This window comes from Triturus cristatus, chromosome 3_1 (genome assembly GCF_964204655.1).
Source record: "Triturus cristatus chromosome 3_1, aTriCri1.1, whole genome shotgun sequence".
Taxonomy (NCBI): Eukaryota; Metazoa; Chordata; class Amphibia; order Caudata; family Salamandridae; genus Triturus; species Triturus cristatus.
Genome location: NC_140583.1, coordinates 1,079,004,362 through 1,079,021,734, shown reverse-complemented (window position 1 = coordinate 1,079,021,734; position 17,373 = coordinate 1,079,004,362).

Below are 17,373 nucleotides of genomic sequence, written 5' to 3'. Positions count from 1 at the left end.
TGGCAGTGTGGGTTCCATTTGATTAATCACGAAGAAGATTGCGCGCAGGTTAAGGGTCGTGGACCGGCCGGGAACAAATCTAGCCTGATAGAGGCATAGTGAAGTGTTTACCAGTAATGCCAGGCAGGCCGCTAATATTTTGGCTAGGATTTTATAGTCGTAATTGAGTAGCAAAAGTGGGCGGTACCATAAACATTGGTGCAGCGATTTACCAGGCTTGAGCAACAGTATCAGTATAGATTCACTCATGGTCGGGGAGACAGACCCATTCTGAAGGGCTTCATCATAGACTTCAATCAATCGCAGCGCCAACTCGTTTTGGTAGGCTTTATTAAATTCTCCTGAAAGGCCATCCATCCCCGGGGCACGGCTGCTGGCCATCGCTTTTATAGCTTGTTTGATTTCATCCACGTTGATGGGGGAGGCCAAGAAGGCAATCTGACCCTCCTCCAACCAAACCATGGCTATCTCCTGCAAATTGTCCGTTAACTCCTGACCCACTGGCGGTGCCCGCGTCTTGTATAGATTAATATAGTATGAGAGGAAGGCTTCAGTAATGTCTCACTCCCCTAGTCAGCTCGGTGTCACTATCAGTGTCCAGATGTGTGAAGAATACAAATTTGTATTGGGGCCGGAGAAGTGTCCTACCGGGTCTCTTGCCCTACCCGTATGTGCTGGCCATGGCATATTTACCTAGGTATTTGATCTCGCGGGCCGCCGCTTCAGTGAACTCAGTTAAGACAGCTGCGCGGTCGCGCAGAGATTCTGGGGATGAAGCAGTATGTGCATTGAAGTCCATGTTTTAAGCTTTTTCTCGGTGTTCTCAAGGTCGGTTCGTATTGACCGGAGTATACCGCCTTGCTTTGAAATACAGACCTCTGGATTAAAGCCTTAAAGTTGTCCCAAAGCACTAGTTGTGAGAAAACGGTACCCTCGTTCAGTAGGAAATATTCTCGAATGGCATCATCCACTTCACTGTTGAATATCTGGTCTGGTAACGGTGACGCTGGAAATCGCCATAATGGGCGCAGCTTAGGCACTGTGGGAAAATCTATCTGAAGGAGCACTGGGTAGTGGTCTGACAGTGTGCGGGGGAGATAATCGATCTCCAGCACTTCTAAGAGTAGTTGTGGTGTAAGGTACCAGTGGTCTATTCGGGACCATGAGTCATGTGGGGCAGAGTAAAAGGAGTAAGCACGCATTTCCAGATGGTGCGTGTGCCAGGGATCCGTGAGTAAAGCCGACTGCAATAAGTTGGTTAGACCCTGTGTGGCATGAGGCTTAGTGGTGCGACCTGTACCCCTGGTGTCAGTCATAGGGTCAAGCATGAGATTGAAATCCCCCCAAGCAAAATGTTGTCAGCGCCCAATCGGTCAATGTGTGTCGTGAGGTTAGGAAAGAAGTCAGTGGTGTCTGTATTGGGAGCATACACATTAATGAATAGAGCGGATTCCCCTCCCAGTGATCCCAATACCATCAGATACCTGCCCTCATTGTCTTTTACAACCTCGGATACCTGGAAAGGGAGAGAGCGGTGTATCAGTGTGCACACCCCTTGTAAATATGTGCTGCAGCTAGAAAAAAATAGGTGGTTCCCCCATGAGGACGCAAACCCATGTGCAGGGAGCGGTGCGTAGTGCGTTTCCTGAAGGAAGGCGACCTGGATATTGTCAAACAAAAATCAGAGGGGGGGACAAGGAGCTAATTAGAAAGAGGTCCTGAACCAATGCTCCTAAAACCAGTACAAAATCACAATGGAGGGTTTCAGTTCCTTCAAGAAGAGGGATTTACAGCCAACAGTTATATGCTGTAAAAAATAGGGAATGTCTCCATAGGATAGGTGAGTGTGCAGAGAGGAGAAAGAGTACTCCTTTGTATGGTACGTGGTGCCATCACACACCCTTACGAGTGTATAGCATCATCATTGGGCAAAATTGCTCCTCGTGGGGGTGGAGCTGCAGTCCCTCACGGGTCCTGTGAGGGGCTCTCTGGCGGAGATCTTTTTAGGAGTTGCCGCATTTGTGACTGAGGGTATGTGGGTGGGAAGTGATAGTGAGTGCAGTTTAAAAATGAGCCAGGAGGCCCTAATAACTTTATTCAAAGGACCCCTGGTTCAGAATAAAAATCTACGGGGATGGAGATGCACAATAGTGCCACTAGGAGAGGGGAAACAAGACCAAATAGATTCCCACTTCTCTCAACCCGTGTAGTGTGTAACTGAAGTGTTTTTTCAAAAGGGGTCGACATGTTTCGCGCTATGATGTGGTCCCTAGTGGATCCCAGAGCGCTTCATCAGGACCAAATAGAAAGCAAAAAACGGGAATCAGGAAAAGACACCCTGTATTCCTTTATATATCCTAGATAAGGTATGTTTCACAGTTATTGTCTTAGGACACGTTATTATACAGAAGTCCTGTTTCACAGCCTAAAAAGGAGACAAAAAAGAGGGGGGGGAAGAAAAGGGAAAACAAGAAAAAGAGAGCCTAGTAATATATCAGTTAAATATGGTACTATAAGATAGGATCGAAATCACATGCGCACAATATGTGCCCAGGTGCCAGATGCATGAAACATATAACGGACTTGTGCGCGTCTTTTGGATCATGCGTCTCTTAAAAAAGGGTTATAGGTGGCCCTACGCATAGGTGAAACGAAGCGATAGTGTACATCATGTTCTACCGTGACTTAGATTCTCAATGTGAACTATGCCGCCTCGGAGTACATGTGGCTACTGATACTGTGTGGATTGGCATACATCCAAAATAACTGGTGAATGGATAAAGTGAGGGAGGAATTTTCCGGTGCCGAATAGTGGTGGTAGCCGAAGGGGTTGTGAATTACAGCTGCCCCATACGATTCTGTATGAATTCTATATAAATACCTCTGGACGAAACCCACGCCTTAAAGAATGGCATTGTGCTAATAAATGCGCCGGCCCCAGCATGGGTAGGAACGGGGACATCAAGCGTGGTGTGGAGAGGCATGCGTGAGTGCGATTAAAATTTAATTCTAAAGGTATGGCGTGGGGTAAAGAAATTATTCTGAACACCCCAAGTGTAGTATTCATGTGTTATATGTTGATACAAAAGAACCGAAAGCCTACCCTCCCTGGATCGGAGAAGGGCTCCGTCGGCTGTACCACGGAGTGAGGCTATGTAAAGGCAAAGCAGAAAGAAACATTGCAGGAAGAAACGTTAGCGGTATCGTCAGAAATAGAAACTTCGTGCAGTATGGACAGCGGGAGGGAGGGGTAACTTACTAGAAATCCAGCCTCACGTCACGGGAAACCTACCCGTACTGCGGTACTGCCGGTAGCGTTCTGGACCGAGGCACCGTCCTTGGGTGCTATTGAAGGTCATTCGGCCCTTTGTAGATACATCACTGTAGAATGGCAACTTATGTAAGGTATATCCCACCTTATGTAAGCGAGGCATGCTTTGTACCAACAAAAAATAAAACCATAACCAACAAACCAAAAAACCCAACCTGTTTTCACCCCTATCCCACATTGGATACACAAAAAAAAGGCACCCGGTGAATCCCTTTTAAACACTTCCAAACATAGGGGAAAGGGGGAAAGGGTGGGACGGGAGGGAAGAACAGACAGGAGAACATCCTGTGGGGATAAGCAACACTCCAGTGAGCTGTTGGTTCATGGAATGCGCATATATCGGGTTCATGTCTGCCGAATATGTGACTGTTGTACATTAATGAGTTTTAGTTACTCAGGGTTGTAGTCTGGGCACGGTATGGCCACAGGTCCCCACACAATTGTCCACAGCGGCCCCCCATGCCTCCCAGAATTTATCAGTAATGTAAAGCAAAACCTGAAGAGAGTCAATGCTGGGTGGCAAGGCAATGGTCGAAGTGTCAACATCAGGAACCAGGGTCACATCCATCAGCCTTTGTCTGCGGCTTGCCCCTCAGCTGTTGCTTCTTCAAGAAATGTATGGCGTTCTCCTGGGAATCAAAATGTGTGCTTTGCCGCCAATCTGGATGCGGAGCCTGGCAGGGTACAGCATAGCGTACTTAACATTTGCTTTCTGGAGAGAACGCTTTATGTCTGTATATTTGCGGCGCACCTCCTGTACCATTGGTGTGATGTCCGGAAAATAGATATATTTGAGCCTTGGTAGCTGAGGGCGCCTCGCCCTCTTGAAAGTCGCAGCGCCACATCTCGGTCATGAAAGTTTAGTACCCTGGCAATAATCATTCTCGGTGTCGCTCCAGGTATTGGCACAGGGCCCAGTGTTCGATGCGCACGTTCCACCATGAATGTGGCAGAGAGCGCCTCTCTCCCAAACACTTCTATAAGGAGAGACTCAACAAATTTGGCCATGGGACCAGTGTATGTGGATTCGACTATGCCTGCAATGCGGAGGTTGTTCCGGCGTGACCGCCCCTCCAAATCCTTTGCCTTCATGGCAACCTGCTTAAGGAGGCCCTCCGTCTTCTCTAGTCATCATTGCACGGTGGGTTGTGCGTCCTCGAGGTCTGATATACGCTGTTTGCACTTCCAATCCGGGAGTCCTGCGCCTCTAGTCGGTCATGGATGTCGTCAAGGTGCATGGAAAGGTTGTGTAGTCTGGCATCAATGGACTGGAACCCAGCTCGTAGTTCAGATAAAATGGCGGCAGCGCCCTCCAACTGCTGCGGTTTTGATTTGGCAGGAGGTTCGGTGTCTTCGTGTTGGGGGGTCTTCCCGGCGTCGAAGCTTAGCTAATACTGTTTGGGGTCTGTCCGTCCCATTACTGCGTTATTGGGATGAGGGAAAGCAACTCCGCAATGTCAGTAACTGGTGCAGCGAAGGTGCGGTGTATTACAGACCCTGTCTCTAGTTGCAATGGTATCTGGTCCCGCTGCTGACCATCACTGAACTGCCATCAAGGACACAGCATATATACTCGTCATCAAATTGCTGGCCTTCTATAAGCAACATTGTGTGTCATGCGCTATCATTTCTCCATAGATTTATTTGTCATATGAGATCCTTTGCCTTAATTCAATGTCAATGTAGCCTTGTCTAGGCAGAATCACCTCAAACGAGGAATCCTTTGATATCCAGTTTATATATAAGTCATTTGCCAAAGTACGGCATTGGGTATTGTCCCATCGCAACTTGGAAGGATGAAGAAAAGCCACTCGCACAGTATACCCGGATCGTAACATGTACAATCCGGGTATACTGTGCGAGCAGCTTTTCTTCATGGGACAATACCTAATGTGGAGGTGGTCAGAAACATGCCTCTTTGCATTGAGTGTTGTGCTGCGCCTGTAAAAGGGCTGCAGCACAAGCCCCAATGCCAAAAAGGCACGTTTTTAAACATCAAAAGACACAAGATGATGGACAGAATGTTGCACATTGGCAAAACATTCACCCCCAGTCACAGATCTGGGTATAATCAATCGTTATTTTGCTCACCACGCCCCCCCAGCTCAGACATGGTCATATGCAAATCAGTCTTGACCCTGTGCCTCATGGGAACAGTCCAGTCCGAACTGCCAAGCCATGTCTTCCCTGGACCGGAATCAAGCATCCTAGGACCGGTTTCGGGGTTTCACCCCTCTTCAGCCAGGATAGCTTGACTCCAGTGGCGTAGTGAGCACTGGACCCACGTATGGGCATACCCTTCCCACATAGGGTGAACAGCAAAACACACAAGATGATGGACGGAATGTTGCACATTGGCAAAACATTCACCCCCAGTCACAGATCTGGGTTTAATCCATCGTTATTTTGCTCACCACGCCACCCCAGTTCAGATATGGCCATATGCAAATCAGTCTTGACCCTGTGCCTCATGGTAACAGTCCAGCCCAAACTGCCAAGCCATGTCTTCCCTGGACTGGAATCAAGCATCCTAGGACCGGTTTTGGGGTTTCACCCCTCTTCAGCCAGGATAGCTTGACTCCAGTGGCGTAGTGAGCATGGGACCCACGTCTGGGCATACCCTTCCCACGTAGGGTGAACAGCAAAACACACAAGATGATGGACGGAATGTTGCACATTGGTAAAACATTCACCCCCAGTCACAGATCTGGGTTTAATCCATCGTTATTTTGCTCACCACGCCATCCCAGTTCAGACATGGCCATATGCATATCAGTCTTGACCCTGTGCCTCATGGGAACAGTCCAGCCCGAACTGCCAAGCCATGTCTTCCCTGGACCGGAATCAAGCATCCTAGGACCGGTTTCGGGGTTTAACCCCTCTTCAGCCAGGATAGCTTGACTCCAGTGGCGTAGTGAGCATGGGACCCACGTCTGGTCATACCCTTCCCACATAGGGTGAACAGCAAAACACACAAGATGATGGACGGAATGTTGCACATTGGCAAAACATTCACCCCCAGTCACAGATATGGGTTTAATCCATTGTTATTTTGCTCACCACGCCACCCCAGTTCAGACATGGCCATATGCAAATCAGTCTTGACCCTGTGCCTCATGGGAGCAGTCCAGCCCGAACTGCCAAGCCATGTCTTTCCTGGACCGGAATCAAGCATCCTAGGACCGGTTTCGGGATTTCACCCCTCTTCAGCCAGGATAGCTTGACTACAGTGGCGTAGTGAGCACGGAACCCACGTCTTGGCATACCCTTCCCACATAGGGTGAACAGCAAAACACACAATATGATGGACGGAATGTTGCACATTGGCAAAACATTCACCCCCAGTCACAGATCTGGGTTTAATCCATCGTTATTTTGCTCACCATGCCCCCCCAGTTCAGACATGGTCATATGCAAATCAGTCTTGACCCTGTGCCTCATGGGAACAGTCCAGTCCGAACTGCCAAGCCATGTCTTCCTTGGACCGGAATCAAGCATCCTAGGACCGGTTTCGGGGTTTCACCCCTCTTCAGCCAGGATAGCTTGACTCCAGTGGCGTAGTGAGCACTGGACCCACGTATGGGCATACCCTTCCCACATAGGGTGAACAGCAAAACACACAAGATGATGGATGGAATGTTGCACATTGGCAAAACATTCACCCCCAGTCACAGATCTGGGTTTAATCCATCGTTATTTTGCTCACCACGCCACCCCAGTTCAGATATGGCCATATGCAAATCAGTCTTGACCCTGTGCCTCATGGTAACAGTCCAGCCCGAACTGCCAAGCCATGTCTTCCCTGGACTGGAATCAAGCATCCTAGGACCGGTTTCGGGGTTTCACCCATCTTCAGCCAGGATAGCTTGACTCCAGTGGCGTAGTGAGCACGGGACCCACGTCTGGGCATACCCTGCCAATGTGCAACATCCCGTCCATCATCTTGTGTGTTTTGCTGTCCGCCCTATGTGGGAAGGGTATGCCCAGACTTGGGTCCCGTGCTCACTACGCCACTGGAGTCAAGCTATCCTGGCTGAAGAGAGGTGAAACCCCGAAACCGGTCCTAGGATGCTTGATTCCGGTCTAGGGAAGACATGGCTTGGCAATTCGGGCTGGACTGTTCCCATGAAGCACAGGGTCAAGACTGATTTACATATGGCCATGTCTGAACTGGGGTGGCGTGGTGAGCAAAATAACGATGGATTAAACCCAGATCTGTGACTGGGGGGGAATGTTTTGCCAATGTGCAACATTCCGTCCATCATTTTGTGTGTTTTGATGTTTTTAAACATCCCTGCACCCTTTGGCAGGCGCCATGCTGTGTCTCTCACACGATGCAGGGATGTTTAGTGGGGGGGAACCACAGGTGCCTCCCCAGGAACCAGAGGGGAGGGCCACGGGGGAAAGGGGCCTTGCTAAGGGTCCCAAAAAGCCTTTATCCCAGCCTTTACATGTTGGAAGAACCAACATGAAATGGCTGGCAGAAAGGTGGATCGTAATCCCATGGTGGTGCCTCAGAAGTCACCACCTCAATTGTGGGAAATGTGTTCCGACCGACTGCCCGACCGGCTCCTTGAGCCCATCGGAAGCTGTTGATCAGTCCATGCAGCAATGCGGTCCAATCAACCACATCGTAATGTGGTGGTCTGACAGCGGATATAGATGTCGTGGGACCGACACCGATGGCACTTCGGTGTCGGTCGTCGTAATCAAAGGAAGGAAGAATAAAACGTCAAAAGACGGATGGGCTATATTTAATGAGGTCCAGTATACAGGCCCTGAATTGGTCAAACGGAAAGGGTATACAGTTCCTCTGTTCATAGAGGAGAGGATGAAGGATAATCTCCTCAGAATTAGACTAAGTGGCGAGTGGTGTTCAATAAGCCTAAAGGGTATAGGACTGTGTGGGGTGGGGGAACCCACATTGGTGGAACTAAAACCCTCACACACCCAGCAAGCTAGGTGTCATGCTTCATCATCTGGGTTTTGCTCCTCGTCGGGTCGGCGCTGCAATTCCCGACGGGCACCCAGAGATGGGGCTCTTTGGCGGAGATCTTTTGTTCCTTGCCGAGGGTGAGTGCAGGTGAGGGCCAGGGAGGTGTAGACGTTAAGTGGGTGTGGTTTAAAAAGGGTCGGTTAGTCTGAATAAATGATTTTATTAGGTCAGTAAACCACCCTGTTAAAATAACAAGAGAGGTGGTAGTCTTGACTAGATGGGTCAGGGACTACTCTACTCTGCTCTGGCGGTCGACATGTTTCATGCCTACAAGGTCAGGAGGATCCAACGGCAATTCATCAGGACCAGTGATTAAAACTATCTACAACTATGTGAGGGTGTGGTACTAATTATTAACAGTGATAAGAACTACCCTAAGTAAGTGTCGGAATAACTAGACTCTTACTTTCTGGACCGGCCTATAGAAAAGGAAAAAGGGACAAAACAAGCACCAGCGTATATTAAGACACACACTTAGTCAAATTAATTAAAGAAGAAACAGGAGCCAAGGACTCCTCATATACTTTTTAGGAATAAACAATTTGCATTACATATTGGTGGTCATGCATAGGTGGATGCATGGTGCAGAAACGTGCCAGGTGAGCAAATCTGGAATAAAAATATATATAAAAAATCATTAAAACGACTCAGAATCTAACGTTAAGTGCAATGATGCTCACCTAACGTATTGGAAAGTGCCGCTCCAGTCGGTACTTGGCGAGCCTCTTGGGGATGCGAAATTGCCTACTGTAGATAAGGGTAAAGAGTGAAGAGGCAAGGGGCTCATGCTCGGGGAGATGCATGCTCCCTGTTCGTAATAATCAAGAAAAGGGAGGTGGCAAGGTAACCCCCCGGGTCCCGTGACATGCGAGAGGCTAATGCTCTGATCTGATGCATTCCGCCAATTCGCTATGTCACGCAGGACAGAGAAGTTTGTAAAACGCCCCGTGGCGGCCCGTGAAGGGAAGGACCACGGCCACGGGACGATCCGTCAGCCAGTCCCAGGCGTCTCAAGGGAGACAGAGAGGAGACCGGGAACGGGCCGTCACAACAGCCGAGGGGCGCCGATCACAGAGACCGGAGGGGTCTCACCGTAACAGATGGAGAAATAAATTAAAGGCACTACAAGTTGCTACTCACAGTTACGTCGCCCAAGGGTGGTGTAAAGACCTACCCCGCTCCGCCGAAACCGGGAAGTGAAGTCTGTTTCCCGCTACTCGGTTAAAAAGAAAACCTCGTCACGCTAGATTGATGCTGATTGGCTATCGGACACCGGCTGAGAAAATAGACGAGAGGTCTAGTTTCTAGGGTAAACAAAGGTGCCATCTTGGAGAGGGGTATGCCACTAAGATGTGGATAGTATGTGTGGCGTTAAAGAGTCAAGGGGTCCTTACAAATGTGAGTAAACATAGGCTTGTGAATATATGGACATGTACTTTATCCATATCAGACATAATTGGAAAGTAATGCTCGTGGATGTCAATATGTATGGTAGTGTATCACATATACGGGTGCTGAAAGAGGTGTGGCAAGTTGATGTGACCTCAAATCATCTGGGGCTAGTTCCGGCAGGATTGCAAGAAGTTAGATAAGTGGGGAATATGACAAGATGCTGCCGGCGGTGGTTTCGTCAACGTGGACGAAATTGGGCGCCATGTTGAAGTGGAGTGATATTCCTGGAAAACACATATAATGTAAAAAGCAGGGCGCTGCAGAGCATCATTCTCCAGTTCGAATCACACGAATGGTGTTCTGATGTCATAGGAGAGGCGTGATAGGTAGAGGAGATGTATGTGAGTTGATTCCAAACTGATGGTGTATATCGGGGGAGTGTTGCAAGGTAGTCAAAAATTCCCAGTTACTGTCACTAGTTAGCAGATGATATCCCTCCCTTTGTGAGATATTGCTCGAAGGTGGAATTGCAGTGGAATAGAGGTGTTAAGGGAATCGAGGATAAGCCCTCTCAAACTCAGTGTTGTGGGGTGTGATCATGGGAATAAAGGGATATCTCCTCTCGCTCACAATATAGTGAGATGGTGTTCCTCCCTTAGGTTAAACTCACTGATAGGGATTGACATGTGTGACTTCTTTTACCCCATCTTCCAACAACATTAAAAAGGTCATCAAGAAACACTGGGGGATTCTGGCGGCTGGAGATCTGACTTTACCACAACCAAGGTTTGCCTTTAAGAGAACGCAAAACCTTAAAGATATCTTGATCCACACCAGACCCAAAAAAGCAGTACAGAACACCCAGGCGACCCTGTGGGGCCTCCCGCCAGTCACAGGACATTTCCCGTGTGGCAGTTGCACATCTTGCCAACAAACGATGACCGTTAAGGAATTGGCTTTGTCTGACAATCTAACCTGGAAATTGAAACGTCACACGAATTGTAATTCTAAGAATTGCATTTATCTACTACAATGCCCTTGCGCTTTGTATTACATAGGGATGACGACAAGACCAATTAAGACACGCATCACAGAGCATAAAAGTAATATCAGATGCTCCAAGGAAACTACAAAATTATACTGTCATTTCAAAGATCTACATCACACAGCAGACTCCTTGAGATGGGTTGTCCTTGAATCACATCCAGGCATGCCACCACAATCTCTTCTCAGATTGGAACAAAGATGGGTCCATAAACTGGCTTCTGATACACGTGGTCTTAATGATGACATACCATGGGTCTCTTTAACTCATTGACATTCACACGACACCTATATGTCAATCCCTATCAGTGAGTTTAACCTAAGGGAGGAACACCATCTCACTATATTGTGAGCGAGAGGAGATATCCCTTTATTCCCATGATCACACCCCACAACACTGAGTTTGAGAGGGCTTATCCTCGATTCCCTTAACACCTCTATTCCACTGCAATTCCACCTTCGAGCAATATCTCACAAAGGGAGGGATATCATCTGCTAACTAGTGACAGTAACTGGGAATTTTTGACTACCTTGCAACACTCCCCCGATATACACCATCAGTTTGGAATCAACTCACATACATCTCCTCTACCTATCACGCCTCTCCTATGACATCAGAACACCATTCGTGTGATTCGAACTGGAGAATGATGCTCTGCAGCGCCCTGCTTTTTACATTATATGTGTTTTCCAGGAATATCACTCCACTTCAACATGGCGCCCAATTTCGTCCACGTTGACGAAACCACCGCCGGCAGCATCTTGTCATATTCCCCACTTATCTAACTTCTTGCAATCCTGCCGGAACTAGCCCCAGATGATTTGAGGTCACATCAACTTGCCACACCTCTTTCAGCACCCGTATATGTGATACACTACCATACATATTGACATCCACGAGCATTACTTTCCAATTATGTCTGATATGGATAAAGTACATGTCCATATATTCACAAGCCTATGTTTACTCACATTTGTAAGGACCCCTTGACTCTTTAACGCCACACATACTATCCACATCTTAGTGGCATACCCCTCTCCAAGATGGCACCTTTGTTTACCCTAGAAACTAGACCTCTCGTCTATTTTCTCAGCCGGTGTCCGATAGCCAATCAGCATCAATCTAGTGTGACGAGGTTTTCTTTTTAACCGAGTAGCGGGAAACAGACTTCACTTCCCGGTTTCGGCGGAGCGGGGTAGGTCTTTACACCACCCTTGGACGACGTAACTGTGAGTAGCAACTTGTAGTGCCTTTAATTTATTTCTCCATCTGTTATGGTGAGACCCCTCCGGTCTCTGTGATCGGCGCCCCTCGGCTGTTGTGACGGCCCGTTCCCGGTCTCCTCTCTGTCTCCCTTGAGACGCCTGGGACTGGCTGACGGATCGTCCCGTGGCCGTGGTCCTTCCCTTCACGGGCCGCCACGGGGCGTTTTACAAACTTCTCTGTCCTGCGTGACATAGCGAATTGGCGGAATGCATCAGATCAGAGCATTAGCCTCTCGCATGTCACGGGACCCGGGGGGTTACCTTGCCACCTCCCTTTTCTTGATTATTACGAACAGGGAGCATGCATCTCCCCGAGCATGAGCCCCTTGCCTCTTCACTCTTTACCCTTATCTACAGTAGGCAATTTCGCATCCCCAAGAGGCTCGCCAAGTACCGACTGGAGCGGCACTTTCCAATACGTTAGGTGAGCATCATTGCACTTAACGTTAGATTCTGAGTGGTTTTAATGATTTTTTATATATATTTTTATTCCAGATTTGCTCACCTGGCACGTTTCTGCACCATGCATCCACCTATGCATGACCACCAATATGTAATGCAAATTGTTTATTCCTAAAAAGTATATGAGGAGTCCTTGGCTCCTGTTTCTTCTTTAATTAATTTGACTAAGTGTGCGTCTTAATATACGCTGGTGCTTGTTTTGTCCCTTTTTCCTTTTCTATAGGCCGGTCCAGAAAGTAAGAGTCTAGTTATTCCGACACTTACTTAGGGTAGTTCTTATCACTGTTAATAATTAGTACCACACCCTCACATATTTGTAGATAGTTTTAATCACTGGTCCTGATGAATTGCCGTTGGATCCTCCTGACCTTGTAGGCATGAAACATGTCGACCGCCAGAGCAGAGTAGAGTAGTCCCTGACCCATCTAGTCAAGACTACCACCTCTCTTGTTATTTTAACAGGGTGGTTTACTGACCTAATAAAATCATTTATTCAGACTAACCGACCCTTTTTAAACCACACCCACTTAACGTCTACACCTCCCTGGCCCTCACCTGCACTCACCCTCGGCAAGGAACAAAAGATCTCCGCCAAAGAGCCCCATCTCTGGGTGCCCGTCGGGAATTGCAGCGCCGACCCGACGAGGAGCAAAACCCAGATGATGAAGCATGACACCTAGCTTGCTGGGTGTGTGAGGGTTTTAGTTCCACCAATGTGGGTTCCCCCACCCCACACAGTCCTATACCCTTTAGGCTTATTGAACACCACTCGCCACTTAGTCTAATTCTGAGGAGATTATCCTTCATCCTCTCCTCTATGAACAGAGGAACTGTATACCCTTTCCGTTTGACCACTTCGGTGTCGGTCCCACCGACATCGTAATAAGGCCCTATATGTCACATTTTGAGGTGGTAGCCATTCTGGCTTACATAAACTTATTACCTTTATCTTTTATGTACTGGGTGCTGCTTTTCAAATGTGAGGGAGTATCCTATTCACAAAAATATATTGAATGTCTTTGAATTCAAGTGCAGTATGAGTTGTTGAAAGACACATTCCCTTTTGGTTTAGCACTTAGGATGGTAACTTGCACATTCAGTGCCTCCCTTGGCTCTGGTAGCGCCAAGTCCTTTAGTTTTTATGATATTAAAACAGCATGCAAACTAAAACATTGACATGCTTAGTGACACTGTCGATGTTAATCATTCTGTCACTATGATTGTTGCAGCCCTAGTTCACCACACATCTTCCGCATATCAAAGGGGGCCCAACAAGCACTCACCAATGTCTGACTGATTTGTTTTTTATCACATCATACCTGGATTCTAAGTATTTTTGCGTAACATTTTAATTTAACGTTTGTTTAGCAATCATTAATGTTTGTGGAGTGGATTATGTTCAGATATATGATGTATTTGAATAAAAAATATCACCTAGACCCAAATTAATGTTTCAGCCATATATATTTCTAATCAAATAATATGCAGATTCTTCTTTGGGCAGGCATTGGCTTTTGTTTTTGAAAATATTCCGTATGTAAAAATATGTTATATATAGTCATTGAACTTAAATAGGCACACATGGTGCAATAAAAATTTGGTTTTGCACTAGCCTGTGTGTAAATCACACATTTACACATTACAGGGTTATAATTTTTTTCCTTCTAGTGGATATGACTTTTAAAACGGAGTCAGAGTCACTCACAATCTTTGTAATAACTAAATATAAATGTACGTGTTTTCATGTATGCAGCTTACCTGACTCTTTACTAGCCCAAGTAGCTGGCTGTAGTTGGCGAGTGATCCCTCCCCAAGGATATTCAACTCCTCAGAGTGAAGTTCAGGACCTTTCATCTGGTCCTTTAGCCATGGTGGGTCCCAGCAGAAGAAACTGAGCAGCAACAGTTGGGGTGGTCTGGACAAGAAATGTGTGGATATTCAGACATGTGAGGAAGTCCAGATGTTCACATTAGGCATCACGTTTTGTATATATTGGTGGTGGCTTTGTGGGTGTTGTCCTCAACCATTCCAGATGAATGACTCCTTCTTAATAGCTACTGAAATGGCCTGAACATCAAAAGGGGGTGGTGACAAGAGTTTAACAATGTCCTGCTTTCTGTAGAGCTGCTTGTTGTAGATGTTTCTGGGACAAAGCTGGCAGCAGATGGTGCTTGACGATAGAAAGCAGCAGGTAAATGAGGCAGTGCTGCAAAAAATGCTCTGAAGCCATCCTGCATGACCCTAAAAATTAAAGCCTGGACACTCAAGTGAAGCTTCAGAAGATCATTTTGGGCCCCGTGGAACTCATTCTGGGCCATCATGAGATCATTCTGTGTCCTTAGATGTTCAATCATATTGGCCAGCAGATCCTCCTGTAGTGTAGCTGCACCTGTCAGGCCTCTACTCATGGTGTTGAGATTGGTGATCACACCCTGAGCATTTCTCCTTGAAGCAGGTCGTGCCCCAGCCCTTTCAAAACTTCCCTGTGACCCTGAGTGGGGTACACACAGGTATAGTGTTTCCTTTCTGCACATCAGAAGTAATTTATATGGTTGTAACAGGATTAAGGACAGGGCTGAGCACAGTTGGTGGTGTGGGGCCACTGATGTGATTAATAGGGACATAAGTCTGCAGTATATATTATATTGTATGTACACAGGGAGAAGGGAAAGTGTAGTGTGCTGGGCACAAAAACTTGAAGGGCAAGGTTGGACTTAAAGATCATCTTTATCGGCAGGAGTGCTGTTGCCACTGAAGGATTGTGTTTGTCTTTTTTCAGCTAGAGTGGCAAATGTAGGTGAGGCTAATGATAGCTCTTAGTACTTCAACTTGTAAAAATATAGACAATTCTGGTATTTGATGTTTTTTATTACACTACTAATGGAATTGAGGATCCAAAATGTTTCCCTTCATATTAAAGAACAACATTTTGAGAAAGACTTTTAGAGATTGAAGTGAGGTTAATTGTGTGTTCACAGGTAGGGCCTTGCAATAGTTTGTGTGAGCTGTGAAGCCTAGGGTTGTTTGGCTCTCCAGACACAGGGTCCATCGTACAGTGCCTTAGCAACAATGTGTGAAGTACAGTCCCTAAAACATTTGGATGTCAAAATTTGTAATGTTTAACACTCCTAGCGTTCATATGGAGGATAGTGAGGACATACCGCACAATTTGATTTAAACATTGAGGGTACAGGCCATTTAAAAAAAGGATATTCACAGTGAATCCTTTTGATTTGTAGGACACATAGCTGTGCTATATCATTAATATTTAAAATAGAAAAAATATTATTTATGTTAGATGTTCCGTCTCGATTAGTTGATTCCCTGTCACTTCAATAACCACCTTTTTAAGAGTTGAGACTATCACCTACATACACAGTGGAGGTTCAGCACAACCCCTCTTGCTTGCATACTATCTATGCCATTCATTTTCTACAGACGGACAAACAATCTCTTAGCAAGGGTGTCCCATCCACTGACAATCTGTTCCTAGCAGAGATATGTTGTGCAGTACATGAGTGTGATATATGAACCGCTCTGGTCAGCAGAAATAGGCCACTTTACAGTGCTTTGGAGTATATTATATATACATCACTACATGTCCACATTTATGTAGATAAGCCCATGGATGCTTGTTGTTTTAATAGAAATAAGTAACCCTTGTACTTTTCAAGGAACAAAATAGAAAGAAATGTTGCTCACTTTTTAATAAGGACAACAAAATCAGGGAAACAGGAACTTGACATGTTTTTGGTAGTTACACATAAGCTTTGCTGTGACAGATATAGTAAGCCAAAGTTTGTTCCGAAACATCACTTTGGGTGAGCAATACTTGATGTAAAAAATGTTGTTAATATGTTGTCTTTGGTAAAAATTGGGAAATGTATCATGTCTGTGTACATTTGCTGCATCCCATGTATTCTTTGCCATGTTCTTCCTACCAAACAGTTTCTTAAGAGTGGCAGCAAGTAAGCAGCAGGGGCAATATTTCCTAATTCAGCTGGAAAACAGATAGATCATCAGTGGTTACATGGGTTTCACAATTCTCACTTTCAGAATTGAAGTGCCCATGCAGACGTAGATCAACTTATTATTCTTACAATTAAAATGGGATTGGGATCAAGGGCACACCCTGTTGCATTCTGTTGTCACTGGGAGCAATGCCTGCAAATGGAAAGGTGTAGGTTGTGTTAATACTGTCCAAAATGTCCACAAAAGTGTTGTCCCTGGAAAAGAGAGTAAAAATTGTTCTATTGACTTCTTCCAGCCTGCCACCCACCTTTTTCTGTTCACATAGCTCTACAATGATCCAACTACAGAGGCTTATGGAAAAAAGGATGGCCAGACATGAAGAGGGAATCAGTATCTTATAAGCTTCTCGCTACTGGGCTTACAGTCTATATCCATGGGCAAGAGTAGGGGCTGCCTTTTCACTTCTCAGTGGTATGCCTGTGGAAGCAAGAACTTCACTATTAACAGGCTTGGCTTTTCCTGGTTCTGTAATTCTCTTCCAGTGTATTATGTTGTTTAATGCTGGCAGTTCTTGGCACTTGGTGATGGTGATGAGCAGAACTTGAGAGGTGCCCCTCCACCTAAATTGAAGTGATGACATAGCTGGTGGATCTTCACATGACACATTTATCAGGCTGCAGATCATGGAAAGCTCATGATGAGCAAGTGGACAGTACTTCTTCAACATGAGAATGCATGCTGTTGAGACAGCAGGTCCGCTGTTTGCATTAATTAACAGTCACACCATTAGGCAGATGCAGATCAAGCAAACCTGGAGAAACATAGGTCCACCAATTAGGATTTTGTGCAGGCTCAATTTTGTTATTTGATCTCTCTGATCATCCTAAGGGTTACTGGTAACGGGACATGC